General features: G+C 45.3%; 4 non-coding genes and 4 pseudogenes across 4 annotated transcripts; all 8 read left to right on the top strand.

Moving 5' to 3' along the window:
- Positions 1 to 671: 671 nt before the first annotated feature.
- On the top strand, positions 672 to 843 carry LOC143727516 (U2 spliceosomal RNA; annotated as a pseudogene).
- A 6,025-nt stretch (positions 844 to 6,868) lies between these two features.
- On the top strand, positions 6,869 to 7,045 carry LOC143727263 (U2 spliceosomal RNA; annotated as a pseudogene).
- Positions 7,046 to 7,489: 444 nt separating this feature from the next.
- Positions 7,490 to 7,653, top strand: LOC143726925 (U1 spliceosomal RNA). The gene has a single exon (XR_013199147.1). It is a non-coding gene; the product is annotated as a U1 spliceosomal RNA (small nuclear RNA).
- A 1,126-nt stretch (positions 7,654 to 8,779) lies between these two features.
- LOC143727028 (U2 spliceosomal RNA) lies at positions 8,780 to 8,970 on the top strand. The gene has a single exon (XR_013199240.1). It is a non-coding gene; the product is annotated as a U2 spliceosomal RNA (small nuclear RNA).
- A 444-nt stretch (positions 8,971 to 9,414) lies between these two features.
- On the top strand, positions 9,415 to 9,578 carry LOC143726924 (U1 spliceosomal RNA). The gene has a single exon (XR_013199146.1). It is a non-coding gene; the product is annotated as a U1 spliceosomal RNA (small nuclear RNA).
- A 1,126-nt stretch (positions 9,579 to 10,704) lies between these two features.
- Positions 10,705 to 10,876, top strand: LOC143727515 (U2 spliceosomal RNA; annotated as a pseudogene).
- Positions 10,877 to 16,912: 6,036 nt separating this feature from the next.
- Positions 16,913 to 17,086, top strand: LOC143727258 (U2 spliceosomal RNA; annotated as a pseudogene).
- A 444-nt stretch (positions 17,087 to 17,530) lies between these two features.
- Positions 17,531 to 17,694, top strand: LOC143726593 (U1 spliceosomal RNA). Its single transcript, XR_013198834.1, has one exon. It is a non-coding gene; the product is annotated as a U1 spliceosomal RNA (small nuclear RNA).
- Positions 17,695 to 19,982: the final 2,288 nt, after the last annotated feature.

The following is a 19,982-nucleotide window of genomic DNA, read 5'->3' as shown; positions in this document are numbered from 1 at the left end:
GGCCATTTAAGTAAAGCCCGCCTCGCCCACTCCCAACGTTTTGGCGTCCCGTCGCCAACGTGAATCGAAATTCCGACTTTTTTCCCCATCGCTGTCGGCAATCAGACTCCAGGGAATCTTTCTGCACCGGTTTGGGTCAGATCGGGCGAAAGACCTAGGACTAGTGTGCAAAAGTAGCTTTTTCACAAAATCCCAAATACCCGAAAATCTCGCCAGCGCAACCATCGAATCCGAGGCCTGCGTCTTGTTCGGCCCGAGCCAAGGATTCCGGTGATGTAAGACACTTGGGTCTGCGACGGACGGTTCAGGAGTTACGAGGCATTTCGTACTTCTGATCGCTGCAGCGCCACCTTGGGGCCGATTGGGCCGAGCCTTGGTGATGTTGTAGACCGGACGGGTACTACCATCCCTCAAGAGTTTCAAGTCTCTACGACGTACGCTTTGGTCTGCCCGCTCACTTTTAGGGCAGAATGTTTGTTGGTCCAAAATCCCAGGTTGCACTCCAAAGTGTCGTGTTGTGCGCTCTGCTGTGATCCATTTTCGGTGTCAACAGTCAAGCTGAGCTTGTTTGCTGTGAGCTGAGCTTGTTTGTTGGCGACCTTTAGACCCTCTCGCCACGGCCCAGGTGGGCGTGGCCTTTGACGGCTCCCCCGCCTCTGCGTCATTGTGTCATCGCTTCTCGGCCTTTTGGCTAAGATCAAGTGTAGTATCTGTTCTTATCTGTTCTTATCATGTTCTTATCTTGTAGTTCTTAAAAAGACTACAAGCTCGCCATCCTGGGGGTGGGTCAGGGCTTGAAGGAGCTGACACAACCAAAATTTTCCTCGCTCTGGCTCACCCTAAACGTGATCAAGGATGCCATCTGGGTCACCAGAAATCTGCTGGTGGGGAAACGCGTGACGGTCCCCCTCCACGCGTGCGAGCAGAAAATAAGATCAACGCTGCAGGGTGGGCCGCACGTCGTTATTCGGATGGGGGGGCCGGGGTCACACGTAGAAGGTCCCGGCCGCCACCGACCCTGGCCGCCCGTAGATGCACCCTCACCACACCGGCTACGGGAACAGCGGGCCAGCGGGCCGGAGGAGAGGGGATCTCCGCTGGGCACCAGAAGCGGGGAGTCTGGGGCCTGTTCTGGAGACCTGGAGTGAATGGACAATCTTGATAGGGACTCACCCTCGATCCTGTACAAGAGATGTTTTATTTGGCATATTTTATTGTTTTATTGTTTTATATTTGCATTCCTATTTTATTTTAATCCATTTTACCTTTACTTTAAAACAACACACAACATACATGGACTTTTACACAACACATCAACATAACTGATTTTTAACTGTAACTTATGTCCTTTTTGTTGTTTTAAGATATGTGCAAAAATGTGATTTTATAAGGAAAAAATGGATATTGAAAGAATGGAATGAAACAATGTGACAATAAACTTTTTTCGAAAGAAAAAATCTGTTCTTATCAGGTATATTGGGTATATTGGCAGTGCCTTTTTTTTTTTTTTTTTTTTTTATCCGGACGACTTGGTTTTCCAAGGAATCTTTTGTTCTTAAGGTAAGTTATTTATTTATTTATTTATTTATTACGGTTTTAAGGTTGTGTTTTAAATAGCTGTTGGTGTCTCCACCATGTCGGCTGCTCGTGCCGGCATGCGGAGGCACCACAGCGTGCGTTTTTTATTTAAAGAGGTGGATGGTAAGCTCCTGGGGTTGTCACGTCTTGACTTCTCCAGGAAGCTGATCCAGAAAGCCCTAAATTTTAGACCCGAGGACTTGAACTGCCTAGTAACTCTCCCCCTGAACAAAGGTTTTGATTTAAGTTTCAAAAGTGCTTCCCTGTTAATTGAATTCTGGCAAAGGTTTGATGCATGCAAAGCCCAATTCGCTATGTTTACTGTGGAGAAACTTTCTGACAATTCATTAAAAACTGTGATTGTTAGGATGTTTAATGAAACAGTGAATGGGGAGGACATTTGTGTCTGGCTGGGCAGATTTTGCACTGTTCGCGGTCAACCAATCAAAGTGTTAGATGAAGATGGTATCTGGAATTGTTCCTGGCGAATTCCCATTAAACAATGGGAGGACGCCGGGGGCTACCAGGGCCTGAAGCATCTGCCTTCAATGATTGTGTTGGGAGAGAACAGGGGCTACATTCACTACCAAGGAATGCCCAAACTGTGCAGGAAGTGTGGGAGGATGGGGCATTTAGCTGATGCATGCAAGGAATTAACATGTGGGAAGTGTAGAGGAATTGGTCACATCTTTGAAGAATGTACCATTGGCAGAAGGTGTAATCTTTGTGGTGAAACTGACCATCTCTACAGAGATTGCCCTAAAAGTTTTGCCAACAAATTGAAAGGGAACAAAATGGCCGCCCCACATGTGGAACAAACAAAAGAACAAAGAGAGAAGGAGGTGGTCCCTGAGATTTTGGCGGGAATTTCAAATTCCCAGCCAGCCTCAGGGATTTGTCAGGAAAAAGGAAGTGGGGCGGCCACAGGGGCGGAGTCACAGCTTGAAACCGAACAGGGGGAGGAAACCACTCCCGGACAAGATAAAGGAAAGGAAACAGAAGACGGAGAGGATGAAACGGTTTCCTCCCTCAACACCGTCTCGGAGGTGAGTATGCCCTCCAGTGGGAGTGAAACTGACCTTTCACTCCCAAATGCTCAAGTGCAGAAGAGAACTGCGGGATCTCCGTTGTGTGTAGTAGTGGAGAAAAGAATGAGGGCTACACAAGGGCTGGATAGTTTCTCCCCGGAGGATCCAGACCGCATGTGGCCCTCAGAATCCCCTAATGAAGTTTCCTTTCTGCATTTTAAGCTAAGAACATCGACACCGAAAGAGTCGCAAGAGTTCAGCTCTGTGGCTTCGGAAGTGTCAACCTCTTGCCCTCCTGAACCCAGCCCCCATGGGAGAAGGGAGAGGCATGAGGAACAAGAAATAACATAATTTTAAAGATGCCTCTGTATGTCTTTTATTAGTCTTCTTTTAAAAGTTCATATCATTTTAACTATACTGCTCATGGCCCTCACAATCTCTACAATAAATGTGAGAAGTGTGAGAAGTGATATACGAGCACAGAGCGTTTTATCCTTTTTAAAATCCTGTAAGTCAGATGTGTTTTTATTGCAAGAATGTGCTTTGCCCTTTTTATCCAATTACAGAAAGTGGGAGGAGCTTTGGACCCCTGGACATTCTATCTGGAGTGGGTCCAATTTTAACAAAAATGACGGTGTTGCTATTTTAATCAACAATCCAAACATCTTGGTGAAGGGCAGCACGGTGGTAAGGGATGGGCGAGCAATTTTAGCAAACTTGACTTTTTCAGATAAGGATTTTAATGTTCTTAATGTGTATGGTTTTAATGATAAGAATGAAAGATATGAGCTTTTAGAAGACCTGCAGCCCCACATGTTAGGGAGGGCCCCTTTGGTGGTGGCAGGGGATTTTAACTGTGTCTTAACTCCGAAAGATAGGAAGAGGGTAGAAGGTTTTAAATTTGACAAAACATCGGTTTTATTGCAAAATTTAGTCAGAGATTTTAATTTAGTCGACTGCTTTAAAAAAATGCATCAGAGAGAGGAGGGCTTCACCTGGTTCAGTGGTGATGGCACCAGAGCCTCTCGCATTGACTACATTTTTACACGGGACTGCTTGCCAACCGATGCTACATTATCCCCCCTCTTTTTTTCTGATCACATGATGCTATCCTGCACCCTTTCACTGGCCTCTGGTGTGACAGTAGGAGGAGGGCTGTGGAAGTTGAACTGCTCCCTGTTGGAGGATGAGGAAGTATTTAGTGAGTACAGGGAGCAGTTCAGCCGATGGCAGACCCTCCAAGACTTTTATGATTCACGTGCACAGTGGTGGGAAATGGTAAAGGAACGGACGAGACAGTTTTTTAAGAAAATAGGAAAGGAGAAAAAGAAAAAAGAAAAGAGACGCATGATGGGGTTGCAAAAACGACTACAGAGGTATTTTAATCTTTTAAAAATTGGGTTTGATTTTAGTGAAGAAATAAAAGAAGTAAAACAAGAAATGTCAGTTTTAGCCCAAATTCAAAGTAAAGGTGTCATTTTAAGGAGTAGAGAACAAGATATTGAAGAAGGGGAAAAGTGTACAAGATATTTTTTTAAAAAAATTATAACACGGGGAGGGGCTTTGACAACTTTGAAATCGGATGGGAGGGTGGTAAATGAAACAGAAGAGATTTTAAGAGGGGTGGAAAACTTTTATAGTGATTTATATGGCCTAAAACAAGTACACGACGATACCTTAATGGAAGTTTTAAATTTTTTAGACAAAAAGCTCCAGAGTCAATGTGCACTTTTAAGACAGGATTTTACGATTTTAGAAATACAAAAAGCTCTGAAAGGTTTTAAGCGTGGGAAGTCCCCAGGACTAGACGGACTACCACTTGAATTTTACTTGACCTTTGGGGACATTTTAGCACATGACTTACTGACTGTTTTTAAAGAATTTGACAATGTGAACAGACTTCCAGACAGCTTCAGAATAGGGATAGTGACGCTATTACATAAGAAAGGCGACAAGACTGACTTAAAGAATTGGCGACCCATCACTCTTTTAAACGTTGACTGCAAACTTTTTAGCAAAATTTTAGCCACGCGTATGTCGACAGTTTTAGCAGACGTAATCCACTTGGATCAAGCATGCGCCGTGCCCGGAAGGAAGATCACGGACAGCCTGGTACTGATCAGAGACGCCATCTGTTTTGCGAGAGACAGAAACATTCAGCTAGTAGTCCTAAATTTAGACTTTGAAAAGGCATTCGACCGTATCTCGCACCAGTTCCTGTTTAAGGTACTGGAAAAAATGGGGTTTCCTGGGAGGTTTATAGCCTGGGTGGGACTGCTGTACAACGAGCTGTCTAGCAGAATTTTGGTTAACGGGCATTTATCCAAAGCTGTAAAACTCCACAGCGGCGTCCGTCAGGGGTGTCCTTTATCTCCCCTTCTGTATGTGGCTTGTATTGAGCCACTGGCACAAATCTTGAGAAGGGATAAATGGATTAAAGGACTAGACATCCCAGGGACTGGTGGACTGACGGCGACCTGTGTTTTATATATGGATGACGTGACCCTTTTAGCGACTGACCTTTTATCAGTACGAAGAGCAATGGACTTGACTGACTGGTACGGTCGGGCCTCGGGCGCCAAGCTCAATAGGAGTAAGTCCGAGGCCCAGCTCTTCGGGCCGTGGGGGAACGTGGACACAGTTGGACTAGATTTGGATTTTAAAGACAATGATTTGAAAATTTTAGGTGTAAAATTTGACAGAGAGGGTGGAGGACAAGGAAACTGGACTGACATGTTAGGGAAAGTCAGGCAAAGACTGGGCTTTTGGGGACTGAGACAATTGACGTTTGAAGGCAAGATTTTAATTTTTAAAGCTGTGATTTTACCACTGATTTTACTTGTCTGTTCTGTTTTTAGTCCCCCAAGACGATTCCTGGCAAACCTGGAGAGGGCGGTATTTTATTTCCTGTGGGGGTCCAAGTGGGAACGACTAAAGAGGGAGGTCGTCAAAAAGAAAAAAGAGAATGGCGGGAAAGGCCTCCCAGACCCCCACCTGTTTTTAGGCAGCCGCTTTGCCGCCCTCCACATCCAGTACGCACTGACCCCATCCAGAGAACACAAGACAGCAGCCATGACCCGATTCTGGATGGGGTCATACCTAAGAACTTTGAAAATTTTACCCATTGATCTTAAAAGTCCAGTGTCTTTTAATTTGTCAAAAGAGCATAGTTTTATTAAGAAATTTTTAAAGAAATATCTTTTAGAGACAAATGATGCCACCATTTTAACTAACCATAAGTCTCTTATCTCTCTTGTGCAGGATCGAGAATCTGTGAGCCCGGTTCCAGGCCTCACACTAGGTGAGGCCAAAGATGTTTGGAGGAACGCAGCCCACCCAGCTCTCCAGAACAGGCTTAAAGACTTGTCGTGGATGGTGGCTCATGAGATCCTCCCGGTCAGGGCGGTTATGCACTCCAGAGGCATGGCCAAAAACTCCACCTGCCCACGGTCCGGATGTGGTTCCCCGGAGACCGTTCGACATCTGCTCTGGGAGTGCGGCGCTGCGCGGGACCTGTGGGCCAAGACCGGCCCCCTGTTTTTCCCGTGCCTGCCAGCGGGTGGGGCCCAGGTGGACTACAAGCTCGCCATCCTGGGGGTGGGTCAGGGCTTGAAGGAGCTGACACAACCAAAATTTTCCTCGCTCTGGCTCACCCTAAACGTGATCAAGGATGCCATCTGGGTCACCAGAAATCTGCTGGTGGGGAAACGCGTGACGGTCCCCCTCCACGCGTGCGAGCAGAAAATAAGATCAACGCTGCAGGGTGGGCCGCACGTCGTTATTCGGATGGGGGGGCCGGGGTCACACGTAGAAGGTCCCGGCCGCCACCGACCCTGGCCGCCCGTAGATGCACCCTCACCACACCGGCTACGGGAACAGCGGGCCAGCGGGCCGGAGGAGAGGGGATCTCCGCTGGGCACCAGAAGCGGGGAGTCTGGGGCCTGTTCTGGAGACCTGGAGTGAATGGACAATCTTGATAGGGACTCACCCTCGATCCTTTACAAGAGATGTTTTATTTGGCAAGTTTTATTGTTTTATTGTTTTTATGTTTTATTCCTATTTATTTTAATCCATTTACGTTTCCTTTAATACAACTCAAATATTAACATACATGGACTTTTACACAACACACAATCAATAATTGATTTTTAACTATAAAGTGTGTCTTTTTTATTTGTTTTTGTTGTTTTAAGATGTGTAAATAAATACTTGATTTATAAAAAAATGTAAATGGAAAACATGGAATGAAAACCTGTGACAATAAAACTTTTTCGAAAGAAAAAAAATCTGTTCTTATCAGTTTAATATCTGATACGTGCCCTACCCGGGCACCATATATTAAATTGATTTTTGGAACTGGGAGATGGAACAGGGGCTTGCTCCGTCCACTCCACGCATCGACCCGGTATTGCAGTACTTCTGGGAACGGTGCACCCCCCAAAACTGCGTTCAATGAAAGAGATGTTTTAGTCTTGTGTGGCAGCAGGTGTTAATGGAAGTAACGTATATTGCTGTGCATGGGTGCTTTAAAGGTGTTGTAGGTGATCATATGCTATACAGGTAATGGTGGTGTGAGAGGGAAAAAAACGGGAAAAAAAACAACAACTCTGTTCTGATCTCGTGTAACATCTGATTCGTCCACTATCCGGTGACCGCGTGTGAAATTGATTTTTGGCTCATGGATCCGGAGCATGAAAACAACATCATCCACAACAACAACAGCAAAAGAGCCCGACGCTGCAGATTTTTGATGTCTCTCTCTTATCTCTTGGAGTTTTTACGAATGAGCTGATGAGTCGAATCAGGTGTGTGTTTGATTGTCCGACCGTTGGTGAGGATTGCGGAGAGGGACAGCGTCCCTCTGACGGGAGGCCTGGGAATTCATACTTACCTGGCAGGGGAGACACCATGATCAGGAAGGTGGTTCACCCAGGGCGAGGCTCGGCCATTGCACTCCGGTTGTGCTGACCCCTGCGAATTCCCCAAATGTGGGAATCTCGACCGCATAATTTATGGTAGTGGGGGACTGCGTTCGCGCTCTCCCCTGGACACACTGGTTAAAAGAGCAGATTGTTCGAGTTCCTCTTCTTCTGGTAGTTAACGACCTAGGAAGTCCAGAGAATTGAACTGCAGTGGTTGATCGAGACATGTAAAACTCTCAACCTAGGACCAGTCTGCAAAAGTAGGGCTGTTTTTTAGTTTTTTTTTCATCATTCTTCAAATAATCTCCATTATTCAACCAGCGCTTTGATTGGCAGCAGTGGTCCTAGAAGCAAAGTTGTTCCGAATGAGGAGTTCTATCATGTGGTATGAATACCTTGTGCATGTGTGAAAAATCACCTGACATACAGTCGCCTATGGCCGTATTCATGTTGTTGTTTTTACTGTTTACAGCGCCACCAAGTGGCCAGTCGCCACATCCCTTTTCACCTGAGCACAGGCTGAGCCCGTGCACAGGTGTACCGACTTGGGTGTAATTGTCTCATTCCGTTGGAGAGTTATGGCCATTTAAGTAAAGCCCGCCTCGCCCACTCCCAACGTTTTGGCGTCCCGTCGCCAACGTGAATCGAAATTCCGACTTTTTTCCCCATCGCTGTCGGCAATCAGACTCCAGGGAATCTTTCTGCACCGGTTTGGGTCAGATCGGGCGAAAGACCTAGGACTAGTGTGCAAAAGTAGCTTTTTCACAAAATCCCAAATACCCGAAAATCTCGCCAGCGCAACCATCAAATCCGAGGCCTGCGTCTTGTTCGGCCCGAGCCAAGGATTCCGGTGATGTAAGACACTTGGGTCTGCGACGGACGGTTCAGGAGTTACGAGGCATTTCGTACTTCTGATCGCTGCAGCGCCACCTTGGGGCCGATTGGGCCGAGCCTTGGTGATGTTGTAGACCGGACGGGTACTACCATCCCTCAAGAGTTTCAAGTCTCTACGACGTACGCTTTGGTCTGCCCGCTCACTTTTAGGGCAGAATGTTTGTTGGTCCAAAATCCCAGGTTGCACTCCAAAGTGTCGTGTTGTGCGCTCTGCTGTGATCCATTTTCGGTGTCAACAGTCAAGCTGAGCTTGTTTGCTGTGAGCTGAGCTTGTTTGTTGGCGACCTTTAGACCCTCTCGCCACGGCCCAGGTGGGCGTGGCCTTTGACGGCTCCCCCGCCTCTGCGTCATTGTGTCATCGCTTCTCGGCCTTTTGGCTAAGATCAAGTGTAGTATCTGTTCTTATCAGTTTAATATCTGATACGTGCCCTACCCGGGCACCATATATTAAATTGATTTTTGGAACTGGGAGATGGAACAGGGGCTTGCTCCGTCCACTCCACGCATCGACCCGGTATTGCAGTACTTCTGGGAACGGTGCACCCCCCAAAACTGCGTTCAATGAAAGAGATGTTTTAGTCTTGTGTGGCAGCAGGTGTTAATGGAAGTAACGTATATTGCTGTGCATGGGTGCTTTAAAGGTGTTGTAGGTGATCATATGCTATACAGGTTATGGTGGTGTGAGAGGGAAAAAAACGGGAAAAAAAACAACAACTCTGTTCTGATCTCGTGTAACATCTGATTCGTCCACTATCCGGTGACCGCGTGTGAAATTGATTTTTGGCTCATGGATCCGGAGCATGAAAACAACATCATCCACAACAACAACAGCAAAAGAGCCCGACGCTGCAGATTTTTGATGTCTCTCTCTTATCTCTTGGAGTTTTTACGAATGAGCTGATGAGTCGAATCAGGTGTGTGTTTGATTGTCCGACCGTTGGTGAGGATTGCGGAGAGGGACAGCGTCCCTCTGACGGGAGGCCTGGGAATTCATACTTACCTGGCAGGGGAGACACCATGATCAGGAAGGTGGTTCACCCAGGGCGAGGCTCGGCCATTGCACTCCGGTTGTGCTGACCCCTGCGAATTCCCCAAATGTGGGAATCTCGACCGCATAATTTATGGTAGTGGGGGACTGCGTTCGCGCTCTCCCCTGGACACACTGGTTAAAAGAGCAGATTGTTCGAGTTCCTCTTCTTCTGGTAGTTAACGACCTAGGAAGTCCAGAGAATTGAACTGCAGTGGTTGATCGAGACATGTAAAACTCTCAACCTAGGACCAGTCTGCAAAAGTAGGGCTGTTTTTTAGTTTTTTTTTCATCATTCTTCAAATAATCTCCATTATTCAACCAGCGCTTTGATTGGCAGCAGTGGTCCTAGAAGCAAAGTTGTTCCGAATGAGGAGTTCTATCATGTGGTATGAATACCTTGTGCATGTGTGAAAAATCACCTGACATACAGTCGCCTATGGCCGTATTCATGTTGTTGTTTTTACTGTTTACAGCGCCACCAAGTGGCCAGTCGCCACATCCCTTTTCACCTGAGCACAGGCTGAGCCCGTGCACAGGTGTACCGACTTGGGTGTAATTGTCTCATTCCGTTGGAGAGTTATGGCCATTTAAGTAAAGCCCGCCTCGCCCACTCCCAACGTTTTGGCGTCCCGTCGCCAACGTGAATCGAAATTCCGACTTTTTTCCCCATCGCTGTCGGCAATCAGACTCCAGGGAATCTTTCTGCACCGGTTTGGGTCAGATCGGGCGAAAGACCTAGGACTAGTGTGCAAAAGTAGCTTTTTCACAAAATCCCAAATACCCGAAAATCTCGCCAGCGCAACCATCGAATCCGAGGCCTGCGTCTTGTTCGGCCCGAGCCAAGGATTCCGGTGATGTAAGACACTTGGGTCTGCGACGGACGGTTCAGGAGTTACGAGGCATTTCGTACTTCTGATCGCTGCAGCGCCACCTTGGGGCCGATTGGGCCGAGCCTTGGTGATGTTGTAGACCGGACGGGTACTACCATCCCTCAAGAGTTTCAAGTCTCTACGACGTACGCTTTGGTCTGCCCGCTCACTTTTAGGGCAGAATGTTTGTTGGTCCAAAATCCCAGGTTGCACTCCAAAGTGTCGTGTTGTGCGCTCTGCTGTGATCCATTTTCGGTGTCAACAGTCAAGCTGAGCTTGTTTGCTGTGAGCTGAGCTTGTTTGTTGGCGACCTTTAGACCCTCTCGCCACGGCCCAGGTGGGCGTGGCCTTTGACGGCTCCCCCGCCTCTGCGTCATTGTGTCATCGCTTCTCGGCCTTTTGGCTAAGATCAAGTGTAGTATCTGTTCTTATCTGTTCTTATCATGTTCTTATCTTGTAGTTCTTAAAAAGACTACAAGCTCGCCATCCTGGGGGTGGGTCAGGGCTTGAAGGAGCTGACACAACCAAAATTTTCCTCGCTCTGGCTCACCCTAAACGTGATCAAGGATGCCATCTGGGTCACCAGAAATCTGCTGGTGGGGAAACGCGTGACGGTCCCCCTCCACGCGTGCGAGCAGAAAATAAGATCAACGCTGCAGGGTGGGCCGCACGTCGTTATTCGGATGGGGGGGCCGGGGTCACACGTAGAAGGTCCCGGCCGCCACCGACCCTGGCCGCCCGTAGATGCACCCTCACCACACCGGCTACGGGAACAGCGGGCCAGCGGGCCGGAGGAGAGGGGATCTCCGCTGGGCACCAGAAGCGGGGAGTCTGGGGCCTGTTCTGGAGACCTGGAGTGAATGGACAATCTTGATAGGGACTCACCCTCGATCCTGTACAAGAGATGTTTTATTTGGCATATTTTATTGTTTTATTGTTTTATATTTGCATTCCTATTTTATTTTAATCCATTTTACCTTTACTTTAAAACAACACACAACATACATGGACTTTTACACAACACATCAACATAACTGATTTTTAACTGTAACTTATGTCCTTTTTGTTGTTTTAAGATATGTGCAAAAATGTGATTTTATAAGGAAAAAATGGATATTGAAAGAATGGAATGAAACAATGTGACAATAAACTTTTTTCGAAAGAAAAAATCTGTTCTTATCAGGTATATTGGGTATATTGGCAGTGCCTTTTTTTTTTTTTTTTTTTTTTATCCGGACGACTTGGTTTTCCAAGGAATCTTTTGTTCTTAAGGTAAGTTATTTATTTATTTATTTATTTATTACGGTTTTAAGGTTGTGTTTTAAATAGCTGTTGGTGTCTCCACCATGTCGGCTGCTCGTGCCGGCATGCGGAGGCACCACAGCGTGCGTTTTTTATTTAAAGAGGTGGATGGTAAGCTCCTGGGGTTGTCACGTCTTGACTTCTCCAGGAAGCTGATCCAGAAAGCCCTAAATTTTAGACCCGAGGACTTGAACTGCCTAGTAACTCTCCCCCTGAACAAAGGTTTTGATTTAAGTTTCAAAAGTGCTTCCCTGTTAATTGAATTCTGGCAAAGGTTTGATGCATGCAAAGCCCAATTCGCTATGTTTACTGTGGAGAAACTTTCTGACAATTCATTAAAAACTGTGATTGTTAGGATGTTTAATGAAACAGTGAATGGGGAGGACATTTGTGTCTGGCTGGGCAGATTTTGCACTGTTCGCGGTCAACCAATCAAAGTGTTAGATGAAGATGGTATCTGGAATTGTTCCTGGCGAATTCCCATTAAACAATGGGAGGACGCCGGGGGCTACCAGGGCCTGAAGCATCTGCCTTCAATGATTGTGTTGGGAGAGAACAGGGGCTACATTCACTACCAAGGAATGCCCAAACTGTGCAGGAAGTGTGGGAGGATGGGGCATTTAGCTGATGCATGCAAGGAATTAACATGTGGGAAGTGTAGAGGAATTGGTCACATCTTTGAAGAATGTACCATTGGCAGAAGGTGTAATCTTTGTGGTGAAACTGACCATCTCTACAGAGATTGCCCTAAAAGTTTTGCCAACAAATTGAAAGGGAACAAAATGGCCGCCCCACATGTGGAACAAACAAAAGAACAAAGAGAGAAGGAGGTGGTCCCTGAGATTTTGGCGGGAATTTCAAATTCCCAGCCAGCCTCAGGGATTTGTCAGGAAAAAGGAAGTGGGGCGGCCACAGGGGCGGAGTCACAGCTTGAAACCGAACAGGGGGAGGAAACCACTCCCGGACAAGATAAAGGAAAGGAAACAGAAGACGGAGAGGATGAAACGGTTTCCTCCCTCAACACCGTCTCGGAGGTGAGTATGCCCTCCAGTGGGAGTGAAACTGACCTTTCACTCCCAAATGCTCAAGTGCAGAAGAGAACTGCGGGATCTCCGTTGTGTGTAGTAGTGGAGAAAAGAATGAGGGCTACACAAGGGCTGGATAGTTTCTCCCCGGAGGATCCAGACCGCATGTGGCCCTCAGAATCCCCTAATGAAGTTTCCTTTCTGCATTTTAAGCTAAGAACATCGACACCGAAAGAGTCGCAAGAGTTCAGCTCTGTGGCTTCGGAAGTGTCAACCTCTTGCCCTCCTGAACCCAGCCCCCATGGGAGAAGGGAGAGGCATGAGGAACAAGAAATAACATAATTTTAAAGATGCCTCTGTATGTCTTTTATTAGTCTTCTTTTAAAAGTTCATATCATTTTAACTATACTGCTCATGGCCCTCACAATCTCTACAATAAATGTGAGAAGTGTGAGAAGTGATATACGAGCACAGAGCGTTTTATCCTTTTTAAAATCCTGTAAGTCAGATGTGTTTTTATTGCAAGAATGTGCTTTGCCCTTTTTATCCAATTACAGAAAGTGGGAGGAGCTTTGGACCCCTGGACATTCTATCTGGAGTGGGTCCAATTTTAACAAAAATGACGGTGTTGCTATTTTAATCAACAATCCAAACATCTTGGTGAAGGGCAGCACGGTGGTAAGGGATGGGCGAGCAATTTTAGCAAACTTGACTTTTTTAGATAAGGATTTTAATGTTCTTAATGTGTATGGTTTTAATGATAAGAATGAAAGATATGAGCTTTTAGAAGACCTGCAGCCCCACATGTTAGGGAGGGCCCCTTTGGTGGTGGCAGGGGATTTTAACTGTGTCTTAACTCCGAAAGATAGGAAGAGGGTAGAAGGTTTTAAATTTGACAAAACATCGGTTTTATTGCAAAATTTAGTCAGAGATTTTAATTTAGTCGACTGCTTTAAAAAAATGCATCAGAGAGAGGAGGGCTTCACCTGGTTCAGTGGTGATGGCACCAGAGCCTCTCGCATTGACTACATTTTTACACGGGACTGCTTGCCAACCGATGCTACATTATCCCCCCTCTTTTTTTCTGATCACATGATGCTATCCTGCACCCTTTCACTGGCCTCTGGTGTGACAGTAGGAGGAGGGCTGTGGAAGTTGAACTGCTCCCTGTTGGAGGATGAGGAAGTATTTAGTGAGTACAGGGAGCAGTTCAGCCGATGGCAGACCCTCCAAGACTTTTATGATTCACGTGCACAGTGGTGGGAAATGGTAAAGGAACGGACGAGACAGTTTTTTAAGAAAATAGGAAAGGAGAAAAAGAAAAAAGAAAAGAGACGCATGATGGGGTTGCAAAAACGACTACAGAGGTATTTTAATCTTTTAAAAATTGGGTTTGATTTTAGTGAAGAAATAAAAGAAGTAAAACAAGAAATGTCAGTTTTAGCCCAAATTCAAAGTAAAGGTGTCATTTTAAGGAGTAGAGAACAAGATATTGAAGAAGGGGAAAAGTGTACAAGATATTTTTTTTAAAAAATTATAACACGGGGAGGGGCTTTGACAACTTTGAAATCGGATGGGAGGGTGGTAAATGAAACAGAAGAGATTTTAAGAGGGGTGGAAAACTTTTATAGTGATTTATATGGCCTAAAACAAGTACACGACGATACCTTAATGGAAGTTTTAAATTTTTTAGACAAAAAGCTCCAGAGTCAATGTGCACTTTTAAGACAGGATTTTACGATTTTAGAAATACAAAAAGCTCTGAAAGGTTTTAAGCGTGGGAAGTCCCCAGGACTAGACGGACTACCACTTGAATTTTACTTGACCTTTGGGGACATTTTAGCACATGACTTACTGACTGTTTTTAAAGAATTTGACAATGTGAACAGACTTCCAGACAGCTTCAGAATAGGGATAGTGACGCTATTACATAAGAAAGGCGACAAGACTGACTTAAAGAATTGGCGACCCATCACTCTTTTAAACGTTGACTGCAAACTTTTTAGCAAAATTTTAGCCACGCGTATGTCGACAGTTTTAGCAGACGTAATCCACTTGGATCAAGCATGCGCCGTGCCCGGAAGGAAGATCACGGACAGCCTGGTACTGATCAGAGACGCCATCTGTTTTGCGAGAGACAGAAACATTCAGCTAGTAGTCCTAAATTTAGACTTTGAAAAGGCATTCGACCGTATCTCGCACCAGTTCCTGTTTAAGGTACTGGAAAAAATGGGTTTTCCTGGGAGGTTTATAGCCTGGGTGGGACTGCTGTACAACGATCTGTCTAGCAGAATTTTGGTTAACGGGCATTTATCCAAAGCTGTAAAACTCTACAGCGGCGTCCGTCAGGGGTGTCCTTTATCTCCCCTTCTGTATGTGGCTTGTATTGAGCCACTGGCACAAATCTTGAGAAGGGATAAATGGATTAAAGGACTAGACATCCCAGGGACTGGTGGACTGACGGCGACCTGTGTTTTATATATGGATGACGTGACCCTTTTAGCGACTGACCTTTTATCAGTACGAAGAGCAATGGACTTGACTGACTGGTACGGTCGGGCCTCGGGCGCCAAGCTCAATAGGAGTAAGTCCGAGGCCCAGCTCTTCGGGCCGTGGGGGAACGTGGACACAGTTGGACTAGATTTGGATTTTAAAGACAATGATTTGAAAATTTTAGGTGTAAAATTTGACAGAGAGGGTGGAGGACAAGGAAACTGGACTGACATGTTAGGGAAAGTCAGGCAAAGACTGGGCTTTTGGGGACTGAGACAATTGACGTTTGAAGGCAAGATTTTAATTTTTAAAGCTGTGATTTTACCACTGATTTTACTTGTCTGTTCTGTTTTTAGTCCCCCAAGACGATTCCTGGCCAACCTGGAGAGGGCGGTATTTTATTTCCTGTGGGGGTCCAAGTGGGAACGACTAAAGAGGGAGGTCGTCAAAAAGAAAAAAGAGAATGGCGGGAAAGGCCTCCCAGACCCCCACCTGTTTTTAGGCAGCCGCTTTGCCGCCCTCCACATCCAGTACGCACTGACCCCATCCAGAGAACACAAGACAGCAGCCATGACCCGATTCTGGATGGGGTCATACCTAAGAACTTTGAAAATTTTACCCATTGATCTTAAAAGTCCTGTGTCTTTTAATTTGTCAAAAGAGCATAGTTTTATTAAGAAATTTTTAAAGAAATATCTTTTAGAGACAAATGATGCCACCATTTTAACTAACCATAAGTCTCTTATCTCTCTTGTGCAGGATCGAGAATCGGTGAGCCCGGTTCCAGGCCTCACACTAGGTGAGGCCAAAGATGTTTGGAGGAACGCAGCCCACCCAGCTCTCCAGAACAGGCTTAAAGACTTGTCGTGGATGGTGGCTCATGAGATCCTCCCGGTCAGGGCGGTTATGCACTCCAGAGGCATGGCCAAAAACTCCACCTGCCCACGGTCCGGATGTGGTTCCCCGGAGACCGTTCGACATCTGCTCTGGGAGTACGGCGCTGCGCGGGACCTGTGGGCCAAGACCGGGCCCCTGTTTTTCCCGTGCCTGCCAGCGGGTGGGGCCCAGGTGGACTACAAGCTCGCCATCCTGGGGGTGGGTCAGGGCTTGAAGGAGCTGACACAACCAACATTTTCCTCGCTCTGGCTCACCCTAAACGTGATAAAGGATGCCATCTGGGTCACCAGAAATCTGCTGGTGGGGAAACGCGTGACGGTCCCCCTCCACGCGTGCGAGCAGAAAATAAGATCAACGCTGCAGGGTGGGCCGCACGTCGTTATTCGGATGGGGGGGCCGGGGTCACACGTAGAAGGTCCCGGCCGCCACCGACCCTGGCCGCCCGTAGATGCACCCTCACCACACCGGCTACGGGAACAGCGGGCCAGCGGGCCGGAGGAGAGGGGATCTCCGCTGGGCACCAGAAGCGGGGAGTCTGGGGCCTGTTCTGGAGACCTGGAGTGAATGGACAATCTTGATAGGGACTCACCCTCGATCCTGTACAAGAGATGTTTTATTTGGCATGTTTTATTGTTCTATTGTTTTTATGTTTTATTCCTATTTATTTTAATCCATTTACGTTTCCTTTAAAACAACACAAATATTAACATACATGGACTTTTACACAACACACAATCAATAATTGATTTTTAACTATAAAGTGTGTCCTTTTATTTGTTTGTTTTGTTGTTTTAAGATGTGTAAATAAATACTTGATATAAAAAAAAAAAAAAAAAATGTAAATGGAAAACATGGAATGAAAACTTGTGACAATAAAACTTTTTCGAAAGAAAAATCTGTTCTTATCAGTTTAATATCTGATACGTGCCCTACCCGGGCACCATATATTAAATTGATTTTTGGAACTGGGAGATGGAACAGGGGCTTGCTCCGTCCACTCCACGCATCGACCCGGTATTGCAGTACTTCTGGGAACGGTGCACCCCCCAAAACTGCGTTCAATGAAAGAGATGTTTTAGTCTTGTGTGGCAGCAGGTGTTAATGGAAGTAACGTATATTGCTGTGCATGGGTGCTTTAAAGGTGTTGTAGGTGATCATATGCTATACAGGTAATGGTGGTGTGAGAGGGAAAAAAACGGGAAAAAAAACAACAACTCTGTTCTGATCTCGTGTAACATCTGATTCGTCCACTATCCGGTGACCGCGTGTGAAATTGATTTTTGGCTCATGGATCCGGAGCATGAAAACAACATCATCCACAACAACAACAGCAAAAGAGCCCGACGCTGCAGATTTTTGATGTCTCTCTCTTATCTCTTGGAGTTTTTACGAATGAGCTGATGAGTCGAATCAGGTGTGTGTTTGATTGTCCGACCGTTGGTGAGGATTGCGGAGAGGGACAGCGTCCCTCTGACGGGAGGCCTGGGAATTCATACTTACCTGGCAGGGGAGACACCATGATCAGGAAGGTGGTTCACCCAGGGCGAGGCTCGGCCATTGCACTCCGGTTGTGCTGACCCCTGCGAATTCCCCAAATGTGGGAATCTCGACTGCATAATTTATGGTAGTGGGGGACTGCGTTCGCGCTCTCCCCTGGACACACTGGTTAAAAGAGCAGATTGTTCGAGTTCCTCTTCTTCTGGTAGTTAACGACCTAGGAAGTCCAGAGAATTGAACTGCAGTGGTTGATCGACACATGTAAAACTCTCAACCTAGGACCAGTCTGCAAAAGTAGGGCTGTTTTTTAGTTTTTTTTTCATCATTCTTCAAATAATCTCCATTATTCAACCAGCGCTTTGATTGGCAGCAGTGGTCCTAGAAGCAAAGTTGTTCCGAATGAGGAGTTCTATCATGTGGTATGAATACCTTGTGCATGTGTGAAAAATCACCTGACATACAGTCGCCTATGGCCGTATTCATGTTGTTGTTTTTACTGTTTACAGCGCCACCAAGTGGCCAGTCGCCACATCCCTTTTCACCTGAGCACAGGCTGAGCCCGTGCACAGGTGTACCGACTTGGGTGTAATTGTCTCATTCCGTTGGAGAGTTATGGCCATTTAACCTGTTAACCTTCAAGGCCACTTTTGAAAAATCCCCAGAAATGGCATACCCAAACTTAAACAGATACAGTTCATGAACCCTTTGCACTAAAAGCACAAGTATGATCTCATTTGAAAGCTGACACCTAGTAGTTTATTGTAAATGTAGAAATAATTATTGTCATAATGAAAAAAAAATGTTTAAATAGCTTCAAAGTTTTGTAAAGTTATTAGAAATTTACTTTCATGAAACATCTTCATAAAAATAAAATTGAAGTTGGCCCTGGAGCAATCTAGAAATGCACTGCAGCTAAAGCCATATGTGTGACCATTTTATATTTAAAATCTGAAAATGATAAGTCTAAAACTATGTTTTTAGTTAAATGTTTTTCAAGAACATGTCAAATTACTTTATTTTGATTAGACTCTAAAATGCAAACTGATGTTTAGTCATCTTCTGAGTCATCTAATCAGTCTATTGTCTCTATTATTTTGTGGAGCAAACGAGCCCCATTCAGAGTCAGTCTCTCCTGCACACATTTACACCTCTCCATACTGGTTATGGCTCTAAATATGCATTTCTTTTGTCTGCATTATAGCTACTAACGACTGGCTATTCACAGGCTATTCATAGGGTTTCAAACCCTAATTTCTTTTATCAAAGTTCTCACTAAATATTTGAAACTGGTATCAAATGCACTGAAACATTTCAGTAAGCATTCCTATTTAGAAAAAAATCATAAAACAATAACTGCTGGTGGCAGGTGCACCTGGGCTAGCTAGCATGTTAGCTTAGCACACCATCAATACACGACCATTTATGAGATTGAAACCATGTTTGTGCTCCAAACTTACTTTATAACGCAAGTCGAGTGTTTTAAATAATCTTCTGTGATCTAATTTGGCTTCAGATAAAAAAAAATCCGACAGAAAATTTATTATTTATAGTGTTCTGCACGATGATGAAATCTATATCGATTAGCATTGCATTATAAATATAATCTATTATTATGAAATACCTGGCATGGCTTGAAGAACACAGGTAACTCAAATATCATTGCAATCATGTTTATTGTCTTCAAAACATCTTTATCTGCATGTTACAGCGATCTCTGTCAGCTACTTTCTGTATCAGTGACGTCCTGGAATGTCACATGACTATGGGTCTTCTTCGTGATCCATATATGGACTGTTATTGTGCATATAGCGCCCTCAGGCTATTGGTATGAATTGAAAACACAGCACATCTCAGTAAGAAGCGATCATAATGATTACATCGACGCATTTGGGTATAAATTCAACAAATATTATTCCTGTCTATATAAATATGATGTGAATCTATGAGAATATATCAATATTTCTCCAAGTCTGCACATTTTTGAGCTAAAGCCCTGAGGGACAATGTTTTGCGAATCGCTGTCATGACGACAGCACGGAGTGTTTTTTATGAATGGACCAGCTGACGCTCATAATTCATATTAAAGGTATCGACTCAATTTTCCATTTCATAACTCCTGACACAAATTAAGACATAACTGTCACTATAAGTTTCTCAGAATACAATAGTGGTCAAATACTGAATCTTGAGTATTATATCTTTTTAATGATGTATAGTTTGTCAAGGTATAACATTAAATCTGATAGTAAATTTGAACTAAATAAAAAAAAAACCGCTTCAGTGCGCCGACGCTCTGGAAACGGTTAACAGGTTAAGTAAAGCCCGCCTCGCCCACTCCCAACGTTTTGGCGTCCCGTCGCCAACGTGAATCGAAATTCCGACTTTTTTCCCCATCGCTGTCGGCAATCAGACTCCAGGGAATCTTTCTGCACCGGTTTGGGTCAGAT

This window comes from Siphateles boraxobius, unplaced genomic scaffold, assembly GCF_051911475.1.
Source record: "Siphateles boraxobius isolate OS27281-9 unplaced genomic scaffold, OSU_SipBor_1 77, whole genome shotgun sequence".
Lineage (NCBI taxonomy): Eukaryota > Metazoa > Chordata > Actinopteri > Cypriniformes > Leuciscidae > Siphateles > Siphateles boraxobius.
This window is presented reverse-complemented; position numbering and strand designations above follow the sequence as displayed.